Source organism: Euprymna scolopes, chromosome 15 (genome assembly GCF_053919585.1).
Source record: "Euprymna scolopes isolate OS-2025 chromosome 15, ASM5391958v1, whole genome shotgun sequence".
Lineage (NCBI taxonomy): Eukaryota > Metazoa > Mollusca > Cephalopoda > Sepiida > Sepiolidae > Euprymna > Euprymna scolopes.
Window position 1 is genome coordinate 37,883,719 of NC_136496.1, and position 18,862 is coordinate 37,902,580.

General features: G+C 32.7%; 1 protein-coding gene across 6 annotated transcripts in view; it reads left to right on the forward strand.

Annotated features, from left to right (window-relative positions):
• The window catches only part of LOC145293786 (sorting nexin-14-like), a 1,078,299-nt gene that overhangs the window by 362,527 nt on the left and 696,910 nt on the right, over positions 1-18,862 (forward strand). The window lies entirely within an intron of this gene.

Consider the following 18,862-nt stretch of genomic DNA (forward strand, 5'->3'; position numbering starts at 1 on the left):
GCACTTATACTTAGACTTATAACTTCGTGCGAATTAGGGTGCGGTGTTGCAGACTTGAAATCAATGTACAACAACAAAGTTTGGCATTAAAAATACAATTCAAATCAGTTTCAGAAGTGATTACCTTATGATAGGATTATGCTATCCTGTTCTTGTCGTTTAGTTCCAAGTAGCCTGTTAGAATGGAACGCCAAGCTACAGCATTCATTTATTGACAAAAGTCAGCCTACCAAACAGTTATGTTCCAGTTTTCCCTTGACTCACATTTAGTAGTGGAGATGTAGGCACATGCACTTTTAAATCTAACATGCGTTATTCAAACCACACACACACACACACACACACACACACACACACCTTCAATACGCACCGGTTACTGCCCTTGCGGTAATCTTCATTTTGTCCAACAGGTGGCATTCTCTGTTCCCTTTCTCTCTCTCCTCTTTCTCTTTTCCTCGCTTGCCTTCGACATGTCAGCACGTTTCTTATATACATTCACACACGTATACACGCAACGAACACTTATCTACATGCATGCTTGGTCATATACACACAAACACCCTGTCATGTTCGTAACCTTTCTGTGTAAATAAATTCTCCTGTACATATGTATATATGTAATCTTGCTTCATTTGTATGTCTTAAATGTACTCGTGACACATGCCCTTATTGTTGATTGTTTTCACTATGTTGTATGATCTGCAAACGACAACCTTCTCAATAACCGATTTCTCAACGCAGCCTAGAAAGTGGAGACTCCAGCCTATAACCGGTAACTAATCAGCATCGAAATTCCCAACAGAGATGTTAATGTTATTTATGAAAGATTTTCTCATGCAATATTCAATTTCAAATTTCAATTTCAGTAAAATGCGGTCTAACTTTACTAAGTCACATTCTTTATCCTGACTTTCTTCTTAACCAATCATTTAACCAATCATTTAACCAGTCATTTAACGAATCATCTAATCAGTCACATAAAAAAAATGAATATCTATTATTGAGCCATTTACACTTTTGAATTCACAGCCATTTTCTTTGTCTCGGTAGAAATGTTAGTAATGTTTTAATTTTTAAAAATCAAGTTTGTTTAATTAGGACATGTGAATGCAAATTGCTATTCCTATGAAACATTTCCATGTTAGCATGACTTCATCATCTCAAATCTTTAATTATTTCATTAATACTTTTTGCATAGCTCTTTTTCAACATCCATAAAATTGTGTCTCTTCTGTTAACTACAAAGATACAACTTAGCGGATTGGATTTGCTTTCAGCAGCATAACTCTTGCTTCCTTTATTTTGTCTTGTAGTCTCCACACTCCATCAACGATGTTTCTCATAAAGGGGGAAAAAATTGCTGTTTTCTGGTTCGATATCTATCCACCCAACACTTATTGTTGACAAGTTTTTTTTTTACCTTAAAGTATTATTTTTTTTTTTAGTTCTTTACATAAAGTGGTTTCATATGTTGTCTGGATCGATTTTCTTGAAAAAGTAAAAAAAAAAACAAAAAAAACAAACACTTATTTTACATTTCCCAACGACTACAGCCATTACTGATAAGAACTTACAGATAAACACTCTTAATAAAAGTCTGGAATTATTTCATATAGTTGGTCAAAACCATTGTAGAACACGCTCCTTTTATTCTATATTTTCTAATAAAGAGAAGAAAAAAAATGATTACTTGGAAAAGTAATTACTGCATCTATTCAGTCTGATTGGATTATTGACAAAAGTTTTTGTTTTGTCTTATCTTTTACAGTTGATATCCACCGTTGATATACTTGATGGAACATTCTAAACCTAGTTTATAAAACAGTATAAATAACTTTTTCTATCTATTGTAATATTAAATGTAGCGGATATCTCATTTACTTTCTGGTACACAATCTTTCTATCATGTTTTTTATCTTTTATTCTAATCCGCATAACACTAAAACTCTACATCTTACTAGCGTGTTTATCATTTTTCATTGTGAATAATGCATTAGTGTATGTGTGTGTATATTATATATTATGTATATTATATATATATATTGTGTATATTATATATATATATATATATATTGTGTATTTTGGCAGCATGTTTTCATTTAGACAGATATTGTTGAACAGCACAGAGTGTTTCCGCTTAATCGTCTTTTTTTTTGTAATTTCTCCATTTTTCGTATGGTCGTTCTAATATCTCTGTCACATTTGTATAAGAGAGTTCCATAGTCGTTTTCGTCCATCTGTTTTTTTTTTGTAAGTACTTTTTACTGATTTTCTTCTGTCGTCTTCAGGCAGATTTTGATTATTGTTTCGTTTAAAATCTGGAGCTTTTATATGCTTCAGTTAAAACTACATTCAAATTACTTGAAATAGTGAATCATCTCATGTGTAAAAAAGATATGTTTTAACATGTTAAGAACGTTGCTAAAATAAATGTACAGTAGTTTAAAAGTACGATTTGCAAAATAGTATGGAAGTTAGATTTAAAAAATTTTTTTATTTAATTAATTTATAAATTTACATTACAGCATATGTTTTGATATACATATGTAACTATATGTGCACACACACACACACACACACACACACACACACACACATATATATATTGAATGGTTACGTACCTAGGCGCTTTAAAATTTTATTACTGTTTTACAAAATTTACATGTTTAAGCTGTTTAGCTCTTATATAGAGTGCTTTCAGTATTTCCAGTCTTTTTACGTTTGGATCCATATAAATGATTTTCGTGTTTTCAACTAAGATTTTTCTAAATTGGGAATGTGGGCAACCGTGTTGTTGTAGGTGTTGAGTTGATCATCTGTACAAATATATTAGGTTATGAAAAGGAAGGGGTGTAAAGAGATGGCTTCGAATTTGGGGTTACCAAAACCAAAGCAAAATATGATGAAAGTAAAAATAAAATAGATAAACCCCATAATTTATTATACCATACCTGTTCACACTGAAACACTTATAACAATATTCTGTGGATCTATATTAAAAAACCTTGTTAAACTTTGACATATTTCCATTCTATGGAGGTCAGGCGCAAACGAACACCTCATAATTTTATTATACCATATTTCTTCAAACTAAAACATAATTATCAAAGTATACTTACGCAGATAGATATGAAAAGTCTTTACTAAAGTTTGTGCCTATTTCCATTCTATGGAGGCCAGGCATGAATGCAGACCCCACAATTTTATTATACCATTCTTATTTAAGTTAAAACATACTTATCAAAGTATTATTATGCACATCTATATCAAAAACATGTGTAAACGTTTTTTTAAATTTAATTTTTAAATTTTTTATTTCCATACTTTGCAGACCAGGTGCGAACTTAGACCCCACAATTTTAATGAATCATCATAATGCCAGATCAAACATATCCATTCCTGTGTCTCAATACATCTTCTATCATTATATGTGATCAGTTTTCTATAATAGTCAACCATATAGGAGCCTATTAGTGACACGACACACACACAGACATTCAACTTTATATATATATATATAAGGAACATTGTGCATGTATCTATATATGTATGACTTTGTTCCTTATGGACTCCTAAACAACTGGGCCGATATTTTTGAAATCTCACACAAATTTACTGTCTGTACCTGGCAGTGTTCTTAGATAGCTTTTGCACTGGAATGTTTTTGATAAGTGTCAGTAATTGAAAAAATCTGATGAAAAAAGGAACAGACGCCCTTTACAGCCTTACATCACAAGTGCATTTGAGAAGTTTTATTACTTATTACTATTAAGCAGAAAAGCCCAGCATTTAAAATCAACATGGCTCTTTGATATGACAAGAGCACGTTCAAAATGAATGTTTTTGTCTAGAGCACAATATAACAATGATACTTGACTTTTACACTTTAAACTTTAATTCAAGACAATGTCACCACACAAGTAGAAAGGCCTGGCATATAAAATTAACAGTAGGTTCTTGGATATAACAGGGGTGCGTTTGAAATTAATGTTTCTGTTTATAGCACAATTGAACCATGATACTTTATATTTGCACTTTAAAGCTTAATTCAATCCATTAGTAAAGGATTTAAAAATGGGTTATCGATTTCGATGACAATAAAATATGGGAGGGCGAAACATTTGCTGATCCTCGTTCATTTCCATGCAACGACAGGCCTCCCTGCTAGTGTATATATTAAACATTCAGATGCTAGCCCGATCACGTGTGTTGTTTCTATAACGGAGCTTATTAGCTGAAGCTGATTTAGCAAGCTGCATGAGATCCCATGTCAGTAACAAATGACACGAGTGTCAAACAAGAATAGAACATAACTAGCTATTGGGCTTATGTGTCACATCTGCATCAAGACTTGTAAAAATTAAATTGGAACTGTTTAGCTATTTGCGTGCCGATGACTGGACATTGCAATATTGTAAAGATGACCTTCTTTAAAGAGGTGGCAAGCTTCATATATATATTTGTTCAAGATTAAAAATATCCAACAGTAAAAACCACTGAATTTCATAAGGTTGTTGATAGTGCTCAATAAAAAGAGCAGTTTAAAGGATACTTTTAGGCTGAAACAATAGATTTTTTGTGGCGACTAATGGTAATTTTGTTTACCTAAATTAAATAAATAATATAAAAAAATATTATTTTATTTATTTTCTTTATACAAAGATGTACAAATGCTGCGACAATGACATGACGAAGTTTCGATCTGTATTTATGTAGTTATTAAAAACTAAGATATCCTCAGGTAAAATTTGGTCTGCTTTTTACATGTTTATATTTAAAAAAAAAAAAAAAGGAAAATAGAAAAACTTTAAGTTTAAAACTGAAATGTCACGTGATCAAAATTAAATTAATATAATGAAATGAGTGTGTATGTTTTCAGTTGATCGATTGATCCATTTTTAGCATTGATGTTATATCGTTTGGTCTAGATTATTTCAGGTCGTGCGGAAGGGAGACCAGATGTGACAATTCATAATGAGATGTAGGGAGGAGGAGGAGGAGGAGGGTTGACATATATTAGAAAAGGAAGGATTTATTTACAGGAAGGAGAGCTAATCATAAGGTCTATACTTGGTTTAACATTTTGATTCATTATTAGTATGTATTTATGTTTTAATTTCTTTGTGCTTTATACAATTTTCTAAAGTATAAAAATACTATAAATATATGTGTGTACATATATGCACACATATTTGATTGAGCTCTATGATAAGTGAAATCACCAACTCCCATCAAGTTATGGTGCATTGTACTCTGTGTAGACAAATAGAATACTCAGGCATTTGAGATTCGCTTATCTTAGTTGTTGCTGAATGATAGCGAATTGGTTAGAAGCGCTGACTGTTTTTTTTTTCCGCTTGCCTCCCCACGAGGGCAGATTTAGACACAAGGTCAGTTTTTAATGTAAGGAGAAACCAGCTCCCCAAAAGGGTCACTCTGGTTAGTAACAAAAAATAAAACATGTATCAGTCATGAAGGATTTCTCTTCTACTAACCGAGATCAAAAAAGTGAAGTGCAACATGAGAACAAATACTACACTTTGATCCTGGCCAGAAGACCAAGATGACTGCTTTTTAGACAGTTGTTTTGATCCTAACCTGCAGCAAAATAATCTGTGAATGACTATACACACCCAATTGAATATATATATATATATATATATATATATATATATATATGAGAAAATATGCTTATTAAATTATATTTCACCCTTTATTTATACCAATCCTTTAATTTATAAAGCTCGATGTAATTATAAAGCATATACAAATAAATGACAAAATGTCTATATTCCAAATGCCTAAATGTAGTCCATCTTACCGTTTATTTCTTTCAGCATGTTAAAATGTTCAGTTCGTGACCGTACCTGTTTCGTAACGCAGAATCGGTCAGATAATTATGTCAATTTTTTAATCTATTTTGCCCTGACTCATAAAAATAATAGGAACTCATCAACTTTAAAAGAAAATAACAGGAATATGGACATAGTTACAGACTCTGAAAAAAACAACAACGGGAGAGTAGTTGCAGTTGTGTTTTGTGATAGTTACGCCATCTTTAATTTAAAAAAAATATATATGTATATGTATATATGTTGTTCTCCACCTGAAGACCTCACATTGGTGAGGAAAAATTATTCCCATTAGAATTTATTGCTCTCTGCTCAAAAATATTGCAGGCAAAATAAACAAATAAATGACGTCTGCAAAAAAGTTAATACACTTAGTACTAGTGCCGATTGGCTCAGTGGTAGAGGTTTAGGCTTCAAACTCTAGAGTCTTGGTTTTAAATGTCACTAGATCTAGCCACGGTGATAAGTTTTAAATACGTCTATAGATAATTATATATCTGTTCTCTGTATATAATAAAACGAACTCAATTATACCTGCTTCAGTAAAAAAAAAAAAAAAAAAGAAAGATAGCTTTGCAAATGCAGGTGCCACTTATGAGCTTAGTATGGTCAGATTACAAGCCACTATCTTATTTGTAGGTTGTGCACATGTTACCAGTCGTTTTCATTCGTTATCATAAATTCTTATAATAATTTCTAGGAGACTCAGATTCCAAACCAAATTATATTTAACAGTGGAAGCATAATATTTACTCCCTAATTATTTTCTCCTCCTCTCCCCAATGAGCCCGGGAATTTTTCTATATTTGCCACATTTTTTTTTTGCACCATCGTCATCCATGTTTGCTTTTGATTCTGAGAAATTTAACATTAGTGCTCTCGTTTACAATGCTTGAAATAAGGATTCCTCCATACACAATTTCCTGTCAATTTCATTGGCTGTTCACACATATGTTTATCATATTAAGGAAATATTGGAATAATGGAATTTCAGACGGTTAAAAAAAAAAAAGCTCTCACAAACTATGAAAAATGTCATCATCCAAGAACAAACAATCGGATAATTTGAACTTAACAAGATCGACTTTTTCCCAAATAAACCTAAACTTCACTTAAGATTAGTTTACATTTATAGTTGAACAGTCCTGGGATAATGAGATGGTAACGTTGAGCATCATTCTACAAGGCAGAAAGACAAACATCTGGATCCGCCAACAAACGAGTTATTGACATCAATACTGCTATCAAAATATCCAAACACAGATGGACAGGGCATGTAGCCAGACAACACGACAACAGATGGTTCGTCAGGACAACGGAATGGACACCTTGTGACATAAGAGGCCAAAGGGAAGACCAAGAATGAGATGGAGGGACAACCTGATACAGCACATGGGTTCCACATGGCAGCGAATAGCTCGGGACAGAGTTAAATGGCTAAAGTCCAAGGAGAGGTTTCTCATTGAGTGATAAAACTCTTATTCAGTAGTTGATCGATAGTTAAACAGAAGAATCCGGTTAAAGATTTGTGAAAGTAGCCCTTTGTGGAACAAACTAAAAAGGAGGGAGGTGCTTCTACAGAACTTGAACCTAACCAGATTTTCTTTTTTAAAACTAATTCTATGGAAAAAAAAAATTCAGTGTTGCTTCTGGATATTTTCACCTTCAAAAACATTCTTATTCTAACTATTCATTATTTTAATTCGACTTTCTATCACATATAAATCTATAATTAAAAAAAAAAAATGCAGATATAAAATTAGTCCTGCAGCATCTTTTATTTACACCTTACGTTATTTAAATCTATTCAGTAATTTTCACCTGACAATTTAATTATTCAACTTTTTAAAAATACATTATTAAAGCAAACGCAGAATAAAAATTAATCTTGCAGCATCTTTTGGTTACACACTGTGCAATTTAAATCTATTCTAATCTGCACGATTTAAATCTATTCTGCAGTTTCACCTAACTATTTAATGAAATGATATTGTAACAGTGGTCGCCTATCACTTCACAAATTGGTATTTAGGCAGAATACAGACTGTACTAAAATAATGACAGCTTTATGTAACTACGAAAGCAATACTGTGTAAGGTTACATTTAAATTGAACACCATAGCAAAAAAAAAAAAAAAAAAAATAGCACGGTCCGTATACTGCAGAAGTACAAACACACATCCATACTGACGCAGCAAATTATGATTCTGTAGAAATTAGAATAGGGTGCTCCGTACTTTGCTCAGGCTTGGAACAAAACACGACAAATGTAACAATTGCTCCTGCTGACTCTGGATTCGTGTGATATTTACGCACATCGATCGAGCAACCTGGAATGTCAAGAACAACAAGAACCAACCAATTTTGATTTAAACGAACTGGCATGTTATTTTCCAAAAAAAAACTCTTTGTAAGAAAATAAAAATTTTTTTATTAAATTGACAGGCCGAAATTTGAGGAAATGAAATAATTTGCTAATATATTTACTTTTATTTCTTTTTTTTACTATAAAACAAAAAACTATTAAAATAGCAAACATTTACGATTTACAAAAACTAAACAATTTGGCCTTCGGGTCAAGATCAAGTGTCTGTTCTTCGGGTGCTGCACTTCAGTTTCTTGTTCTCTGTCAGTGGAGGAGAGGTCCTTCACGACTGAGACAATTTTAATTTTTGTTCCTTTTCTCCACATTAAAAAACGACCCTGGTGTCTAACTCTGTCCCGTGGGGAGACATTGTAAATAGGAACAATATATTTTTTCTTTTAACTTAAGTGAACTTTTTTTGTTTACGTCATTATTTTTGTTTTTTTAAATATTTCGTCTATGACTGAAAAAAATTTAGTTTTTACAAATATTAAAAAAAAAAGAAAGCATTTGTCATTCCTAAATATCACATGAATAGAAAACCAGCAGGGGCAGTTGTGTTTTGTCGTGCCTTAGTTTGTCATACATAAATAGTAACACAGCAGAATAATAAAAAAAATAAATAAATACATCCAAAATCAATGAATTAAATATAAACTATGATTCATATACGAAAGACCTTAAATATTTTCATAATGCCCGTGAATCAAAATATTAAAACTGTTTTCTTTAAATTATATTTAACAATCTAATAATTAAATATATTTGTCATTTTCATATCGAAACTTTCTGATATTTTCACATTGGTTTCGGAAAGAATGCATTTTATTAGTTAACTATTATCTGTTATTATATTACCAGCAAGAAATCAATAGTAAGCGGCTATTACGATAATGCAAAGTAATTTACAATAGTTGTCAAAAGAGGTGGAGAGTACTGGAAATCTGGGGGGGGGGACTTGTTGTCACTAGAACTCCAGGTAACAATTGTTTATTACCATGAGTAATTATTAATGATGACTTTTGTGCAAACTCCTAGTGAGTAGTAGTAATAGTAGGAGTATTAATAATAATAATAATAATAATAATAATAATAATACATCCTATGAAACTTTCTGATACTTGCATATTGGTTTCGAAAATGGACATTTTATTAGTTAGTTGTTATTTGTTAAATTCCTGAAATGTTATTCTGATCCACATCTGGCATCAATTGAAATGAATGGCTCTCGTCTTCAGGAGACTTCAAGTTTAGACAAGTTTCTTAAATGGAACACATACATTAAATCTGTTGCCAAGGCCGCTGGAAAAACGGTGGGATCTTTCTATTGATCCAGTAGATATCTCACTGCTGATGCAATTCTCTATCTATATAAGAGCCAGGTATGTCCAAGGATGGAATACTGTTGCCACATCTGGGCAGGAGCTGCTAGAAAGGACTTGTCCTGCCTTGATAGATTTCAAAATAGACTTCGTAGCCTCGTAGGAGATGTCCTTTTCTCTTCCCTGCAACCTCTATCTCACAGAAGAGATGTTGCGAGTTTGTCTCTGATGTATCGTTATTTTCATGGAAAGTGTTCAACTGAGCTTCAGTCTATGGTCCCCCCTCGACAAACTTTCACAAGAAACACTCGTCTAGCTGAAAACACTATCAATAATTCCCGCCACTCTTTATCTGTGCCTAAACCTAAATGTAGATTCCATGAGCAAAGCTTCTTTCTTTGAACTGCACGCCTGTGGAATTGTCTTCTGTTTTCCTGCTTTCCGGCTGACTACAATATGGTTGTCTTCAAGTCTAACGTAAATAAGTTCTTGATGAGCCGTTCCATATAAATTAACAAATTTACCGAATTTTCATTACTAATGATTACTATATTGTCCAATTTCTACTCTTTAACCCTTATCCTCGAGTGGCCTCTTGATCTTGATAATGTGGTGATGCCCGTGTAAAAAAAAAAAAGGGAAAAAAAAAGTATTTTCCCCTTTTTAAGACTCCTCCTTTTTCTAATTTGTAATATATTTCAATTGCTGTTTAATAACATTTACCGCTAATATCCACTTTATCTGAAAAAAATCTAAAAGTGAGAATGTGTGTGTGTGAGGACATTTATCAACCTACATATACTCAACAAATTTTTGGAGCTACAGACTTGAAATTTGGTATATAGGGCATTCAGACACGTGGAAAACTTTTTAATACGTTTTCATTCGAAAAAAAAAAAAGGGCTGCTAAGGGGTCAAAATTGAAAAATTGATACTTGGGGGGGGGGAATCATTGGATTTATATCTGCTCATCAACTGTTTCATAACTGCGTATGCGCAAAAATTAAACATGAAAGCTTTCTTATGTTAAGAATAAGTAGGTTTGAAAACATTTTTTAAAGATCGTGACAAGCTTGTCTAATGATTATTGTACTTGATTCGCTGTCTTTAGGTTTTGGTTTCAATCTCCACTTGAGTAATTTTTGTTTTTGTTTTTTGTTTACTTACAAGAAATGAACTATTTAGAAAAAACATAATACTCGCATGCACATGTCTCAGTTTCTGTATGAATTAGAATATAATATTTATGCGTATTTTATGACCGGGCAACGCTGGACGGCCTGCTAGTAGTTATATAAAATACATAAAAATCTCAGCAAATTGATTTTTAATGTATTCATTTGATTCGACAAAAAATAAATAAATAAATAGAATGAAAAGAAACATAGTTTTTAAAAATATATTCTTTGCGAAATTAGATGTCGAATTCAGAATTTCCTGCGAGTCACTAAGGCCTTTGATAATATCATTGACATTAACAAATGAAACTGTTTTCAGCATAGTTTTACACTGTTTCAAATATTTATAAATCTCTGACTCGTTAGATTAAATTGATATCATACAGTTTATAAATGTTTCCTATAAATAAACTAGCAGTACTACCTGGCATTCCCTGGGGCAAAAGTGTAACTTATATCATTCTCTCTTTCCCCTTTCCATTCCCTTCTTTTTTCTTCACCAAACCCATTCCTCTCTTTGGGCATGCACATGTAACTTAACGTAAATAACTATATGAAAGAAATCAGTTACTTCTATTTATATGATAACATTAAAAACTGTTTTTATTTCTTGATAACATTAAATGATAGAAATGGCTATTTAACCTTTAAAGAATTATTTTTTTTCCAATTCTTAGATATCATTTTTTTTTTTTTTTTTTTTTGCATTATGCGGGTTAAAAAAATACAACTTTATAAAGGTTTGTTGAGTCATTTTCAAATTTTAGCAAGACATGCATAATATATATATATATAGGCGTTTTCCCTTTATATTACAGACAAGTGGAGGTACCCGGTGTTGCCTGGGTGTTTGTAGGTATGTGTGAAGAAAAAAAAAAGTCATAGTAAGGCAGGCAGGCTCGAATCCAAAGCCTTGATGCAAAGGCGGAAAAGGAACTGTACGAAAACATGAGATTTTACTGCTGCACTATGACGCGAGAGTAGTGAAAAGCATTCACGTTTAGTGATCAAAAAGCTGACATGCAGAAAGTGAAAGTTAAGTGAAGGAGTTCATACAGGCGCAGAAATGAACTCACGCTGTTAGCCAGTTAAGTTTTCAGCTTTCTGCCCAGCTCCCCACAAAAATGGCGTGTCCTATCCAAATGAATAGCAATTGCCTGATATGAGGGGTTTTCCCCCACAGTAATCAAAGCTAATTGTTTCTGGACGTCCCTGACACGAAAGGCAGGAAGCTGCCTTTGCGTTTGCTTAGTTTCGCTTTTATATGAAAACACGAATGAAGAAGGAATAGCATAGCATGAATTTTGTAAAAGCCGCTCAAATAAAAGATAGAGACGACCTCCATTCACAAATCGTAGATATTATAATCTAGGGAGGATATAAAAAATTCTAAAAAATAGTAACCCTCTCGAGACCCCCATCCCCCGAAAAAAAAGCCTTTCTTCGACACAAAAAAGCCCACAGCTGTTTTGCCTTTTATATATATGGATGACAATTTTAAACATGTTTTGAAAAATGAAAGAAATTTCATTTTAATCAATGTTTTCATATATTCAGTCATTAGCCTGTCACAATGATAGCCACTATCAAGAGGATAACTGGTCTATCAATGACTGATTTGCTGTCAGCAATGTCCGATTTGGAACTCAGAATTTGTTAACGTTTCACCTATGTGTATTGGTATTGCATAACCCAGAAAGAAGGATAAAAATATATTCATTCCAAATTTACCTATTTTCGTATCCATTTAATTTATTGTTCTTCATATTGATTAATTCTAATGCAAATTACAATACTTACTTATTACCAGAGGAGATTAGTGGGCATTATAATTAAACTTATTTCAAAGAAAATTGTTAATATATTATTTGTGGAATTGGATGCACAATTTTCAAAGGTTCTGCTGTATATAGTTTTCCCAATAATTATACAGGTATCAATAAATGAAACTGTTTTTGTCATAGTTTAACATGATATCTCAAATATTAATAAATATGTATTTTGATTGAATTGATATCAGACGGTTTATCAATGCTTTGTGTTAAAATGATGAAAGACATCTTTAAACGTTTCTGGAAAAACGAATTTCACTTAAAATTGTTATTCATTTTCTCATCCATTTACTTCATTGTATTTCTTCTTGAATAATTACAAGGCAAACAACAAATTAGTGAGACAATTAGTGGAGATCATAATTAGACATATTTTTTAGGAAGCTCCGAATATCGCTTTCAGATTATCTCCAAATAAAGCGTACTTGTTTCAAGCTTGAAATCACTGCAATATATATATTTATAAATCTCTGATTCGTTAGATTAAATTGATATCATACAGTTTATAAATGTTTCCATAAATATTCCAGTTTGCAATTACTTTTTAGCGATTCAAGAGATTGTCCTCTTCGTCTTTAACATTTTAAAAATAATCTTAGATGCATCCAAGTACCTCAATATGTGCAGAAATGTTCAGATCTATTAAAAAAAAATCTGGTTAAAAATACAAAAAAATTTCCACAGAAGGTTAGATTAAGCAATGGGATTTTCCATTAGAGGTTTAGCTAAAAGTTAGGTTGATTTGTACTGAAATTTACATGATAATAATTTCTTTTATGGTGTAATTGAATGGTGATAATTTTAGTACAAAAACAATAAGAACTGAGATTAACAAATAATAAACGGTGGTGTATCGGATACTGACGTGGACAACTGAATCAGTAAGGCGAGTTAAAATCATATACGATTTATTAACATGCATTTATATTTTGCATAGACAAAATATGGTCAACTTTTTAAAGCTACAAATGAAAGAAGTCAGTGTTTACTGAATCTCTTCAGCAAGGTAGTAATATTCAAATGTAGATGTGTAAAGTTAAAAATGGAAAATTCCATATCAAGTTAGATTAAGAGATTCTGTTCATCATTTTGTGGATCACATTAAAGTTTAAAATAATATGTTCACTTATGAATGTACAGATTAATGAACTTCTAAGAATATTTGTTCTTGTTTTAAAAAATGATAATTTATTGACGCTAAAGACAATGTAATAATTACAATTATTTCATTATTAAACTATGAATTCTTGATAAATTCTAAAAATGGACGAACTACTGAATCAAATCACGTTTGTGTTAATTTCTTTTTGTTCTAATTAGTTTGTCTTTCTACTTTTCATTTATTTTATGTCTACGCATTTTATCGGGCATTCATCTTTCACACTCGTATATATTTTTATTGCCTTTTATTTTCATTTTACTTCAGCTAACACTTGATTTCTTTGAGATACATAGATATCTGAGTGTTCGTTTAATGTTCTCCCCCATTTCTCAAACCTGGAGTTAGTGAAGCAGGTTTTCCTCTCCCTATTTAACCCCTTAACTATGTTAGTGTTTACTTTTCTTGTGAACTTCCCTTTCTCTTCCATAGTCAAATTTCAACTTAAGAATTTCTTCAGCTTCAGTCTTAAATGTTAGAGATTTTCCAGAGCAAGAATTCATCTGGTCTGGTGGACTACCCAGCTTAATGATGTTACTTTAGACATCATCGCTAGGAATAGGTGTGCCATTTCTTTGTATTAGCCAGTATGTAGCTAAGATGAGCTGCAACTATCATTTGAAATTTCAGATATATCAAATTGCATAACGTTTGTTCATCGCCATTAGACACAAAATAAACAAGATTCCTTGAATTTAAAATTCTTTAAAAAAATTCTTCAACTTATGTCTTAAATTTGAGACATTTTCTAGAATCAAAATCATGTAAGGGATTTGGATCAGAATTACAACAAGTTTAGTATCATTTTTTAATTTTTTATTTTAATCTTCATTAGGGGGCATAAAAGTGGTGCAGAACAGTTCAAAATAATTATCCACTTTGACCTATAGAGGTGACAGTATGTCAAACATATTGGTCATTTTTATTTCCAAAAGCAGCTTATTGATTTACTTTTGCCCAAATTAGCTTTCTATAATTGATCCTGATTTCTTTCAAACTGATTTATAGGCCTTCAAGATTTGGCATTTGGTCAAACCACCTTTTAACCTCTCATCTCATTTGGGGCATTGAGTGCAGTCCAAGCCATTTTCAGCAGTCAATACGAAATCGATAAACTGCAATTTGCAAAACTTGTTTGCAAAAAAATATGTGGGATCAAAAACTATGCAGTCATCCAAGCGATCTATCTAGTCAATAAATCGCCCCTACAACACAGGGCGGATTTATTGTAAAAATCTTCAAGCAAAAAATGACTTAATGTTTTTAATGTATAATAGTATTGTCAGTGAATTCTCCTCACAAAACAAGTTGTCGGCTGAAATTAAAATAGTTCTATCTGCAGTTAGGTTAAACATCTGATTCATTTCAATAGACATTTCTTTCTATATATGAGGTGGTTCAGAAAATATCAATATTTTTGACTCGTCTTCAAAGAATTGATATAGGTTGCTATTTTTGCACTGTTCTATACAAAACTAATGTAGATCCTCCATCAAAAATGACAGAAAAATCATGCTCCATCAGTATTCACACTAATATTGATATAAAATTAAAGAACTAAATCAGTAATTACACTTTTCACTTCTAAATTATCATTTCTAATGACTTAAGGGGAAAAAATAACCTACTGTTTACTTTTTAATTAGTGTAAAGGATTTTTCCCAACTCATTTCAGGCTGCAAGTGTTGTCTGACTTGCTATTTGCCTTCTCTCTTCTCCACAACATTTGAAATGGTTTTGTCTGGAGGCTAGAAAAAGCGTCCTAATGCAATTGTATCTGAGATAAGTATATTTGCTGATGACATACCTATTTTAGAAGTGGTAAGTACGAGTGCACACGTATCTAACACGATATCTAAATCCGCAGTAAAGCATTTCTTTGATGGAATGAGGACGTAAATGTATGCAACATTTAATGCTACTAAAACAAAGCTCCTTTCCTTTAACAATTTAGAAACCGTTGCAACTGCTGATATAACTAATACCACCTTACCAGAGAGTTCACCATTCAAACTCCTCAACCTAACATTCACAAGCAACATGTATTGGAATAAATACATAGAAGGCATTACCAAAACTGTTGCAAAGATGGTGGACTAGAAAACTTTTCACACATCCCAGCATCCTATATCTCTTACAAAACCACTAATTTTCTCATGCATGGAGTACTGTTGCCATCAACCACTAAACTTACCCTATTAGTCAGGGTTAGAATAAAATTTTTATAATAGATCCTGCATTGTCAACCAAGCTCCAGTCCCTGATCTATCACTGCAATGTTACATCTTTGTGCTTGTTTTACAAGTACTTTAAGGAACTCTTTGTACTGATGCCCCTTTGACGTAAACACTTAAGCAATCAGCAAAATCCCACCTCTTCACTGTAGAGGTTCCCATATGCCGTAAAGCTTTCTACTCTACTAAAGTCTTCCCTTAAATTGCTAGCCTTTGAAATTTCTTCCCTGTTCTCCTGACTGTACTAACACACAGAAATTGAAATACAATGTGAACACACATCTCATTGTTCAATTCCCTGTAAGTATAGCCCTTAATTCACAGTATCCCTAATCTGGTCGCAATCACAGTAGCTCCTCTCCTCAGTGGCAATATGAAAAAAGTCCTTCAGGATAAATAAACTGGAGCATAGCCATGCGCTATTTAGTATGGATACAGGCTGTCTTAAGATACTGGCTACTTAACCTAAAATTGCCACAGAAATGTCTAAGGCACTTGATATCAGTATTTTAATGGTGTCTGGCCATGAGAAGCAAATTGATGAGATCAAAAAAAGCTTCATAAATAAACTCAACTACTAAGTATTTATTTTTGTAAATTTCTAAACAACCAAATACACATTTGTTTCTGTTATAAGAATGAGTTTAGTTTGACAAAAATTTACCTTGGCATATCAATTTGTTTTTGTTTTTTTTTGTAATTTTTTATAGCATATCAACCTTTTTTCTGAGTAATTAATTACGTATCCACTTATTTTGGTAAACGTTCTTCTACCTATATTTCTTAATATTTTCAAATGTCTGTGTTTATCTCCAGATGCAGTTTCGTAACGGTTTCATTTAATAGATTTGACTCTGATAAGAGAGAGTGAGATGTAAAATTGTTTACAATCTGCTGATGCAATTGTCTATCTATATAAGAGCCAGGTACGTCCAAGGATGGAGTACTGTCGCCACATCTGGGCAGGAGCTGCTAGAAAGAACTTGTCCTGCCTTGATAGAGTTCAAAATAGACTTCGTAGCCTCGTAGGAGATGTCCTTTTCTCTTCCCTGCAACCTCTATCTCACAGAAGAGATGTTGTGAGCTTGTCTCTGATGTATCGTTATTTTCATGGAAAGTGTTCGACTGAGCTTCAATCTATGGTCCCCTCTCGCCAAACTTTCACAAGAAACACTCGTCTAGCTGAAAACACTATCAATAATTCCCCCCATTCTTTATCTGTGCCTAAACCTAAACATAGATTCCATGAACAAAGCTTCTTTCTCAGAACTGCACGCCTCTTCTGTTTGTCTTCCGTTTTCCTGCTTTCCGGCTGACTACAATATGGTTGTCTTCAAGTTTAACGTAAATAAGTTCTTGATGAGCCATTCCATATGAGTTAACAAATTTGCAGAATTTTCATTACTAATGATTACTATATTCTCCAATTTCTACTGTACACTCTTTAACCCTTATCTTTGAGTGGCCTCTTGGCCTTGATAATGTGGTGATGCCTGTGTAAAAAAAAAAAAAAAATCACTTATTCTAAACAAAACATAGGGTATGACCTTAAAAGACATTCATTGGGAAACCCCACTTGGGGGTATGGGGAATGTGGAGTTGCTCTTGAGTCCACTTTGGCCCGGAGTAGTAATACCTGTTAGGGCCAACAGATCAGGCTGTCTAAAGGTACTAGCTTCTTAACCTAAAATATCATTTTAGTATCCAGAGATTGAGATAATTTTTACTATTTTAAAAAATTATTTGCATTATTCAGACTACTATCCTCATTTTGGTTGTTATTTTTTATTTATTTTTTTATTTTTTTTTACCTGGAGTTCACCACTTATCAAGGCCCAATGGCCACTTGGGGATAAGGGTTATTGTGAGTGCAGTAATCAAAGGGATAGTGTAGCAATAGTATTGGGAATTGGTAAGGTGTCATTACTTAGGGGGGGGCGGTTCATCAGGAATTTGTTTGTGTTGGACTTGAAGACATCCAGGTTGAAGTCGGGAGGAAACAGGCAAGCGGAACAGCGTTCCACAGGCATGCAGTTCTAAGAAAGAAGCTTTGTTCATGGAATCTACGTTTTGATTTAGGCACAGATAAGGAGTGGGGAAAATTATTGACGGTGGTTTCAACTAGACGGGTGTTTTTTGAAAAAGATTGGTGAGGGGGGACCAGAGAATGGAGCTCAGACGAGCACTTGCCATAGAAATAACGATAGAACAACAACAGGCTCGCTATGTCTCTTCTGTAGGAAAGAGGTTGCAGGGTAGAGAAAAGGGCATCCCCCACCAAGCCACAATATTTTTTACAATACAAAATTACATAATTCTAACTAATTGCAACAGTACAAGAACAATCTACCCACATTCGGAGTTCTATATAATTTTCTTGGTCTGCTATAAAGATTCTCGAGTTTGAAAAGGTGCACACAAAGAAGGTCAGAGATTACATTGAACAAAATGTTCTGAAAAATAACAACCAAGATGAATCTTGGTTTTACCAAATCACACTGCCTGAAGATATCGATTTTCTTACTTGAATACACCAATGTTATTGTTTTTCCTTTTCCCTTTAAAAATCTCAATCATGTTCTGCAAAGCCCTCCCCCCCCCCTAAAAAAAAATAGCAGTTGTCTTTTACAAAACAGCAAAGCGAACACCAGAATTATAAGATATGAAGAACTTGAAAAATAAAAACTTTCTCCAACATTACTGGATTGGCATTATATAACCCGAAAACGGTTGATATACTGTAAAACAAAACTAGTCGAAAAAAGAAAAGTTATATAGACATGAAGACAAGACTGATAACAAAAGTAAAAAAAAAACAAAAAAAAAAAACATGTGCCTAAATTTAGCAGTTGAAAAATTTCAAATAAATATCGTTCACTTCCTGTATAAACTTTTAACCGGAAAGGTGCCATATTTTATA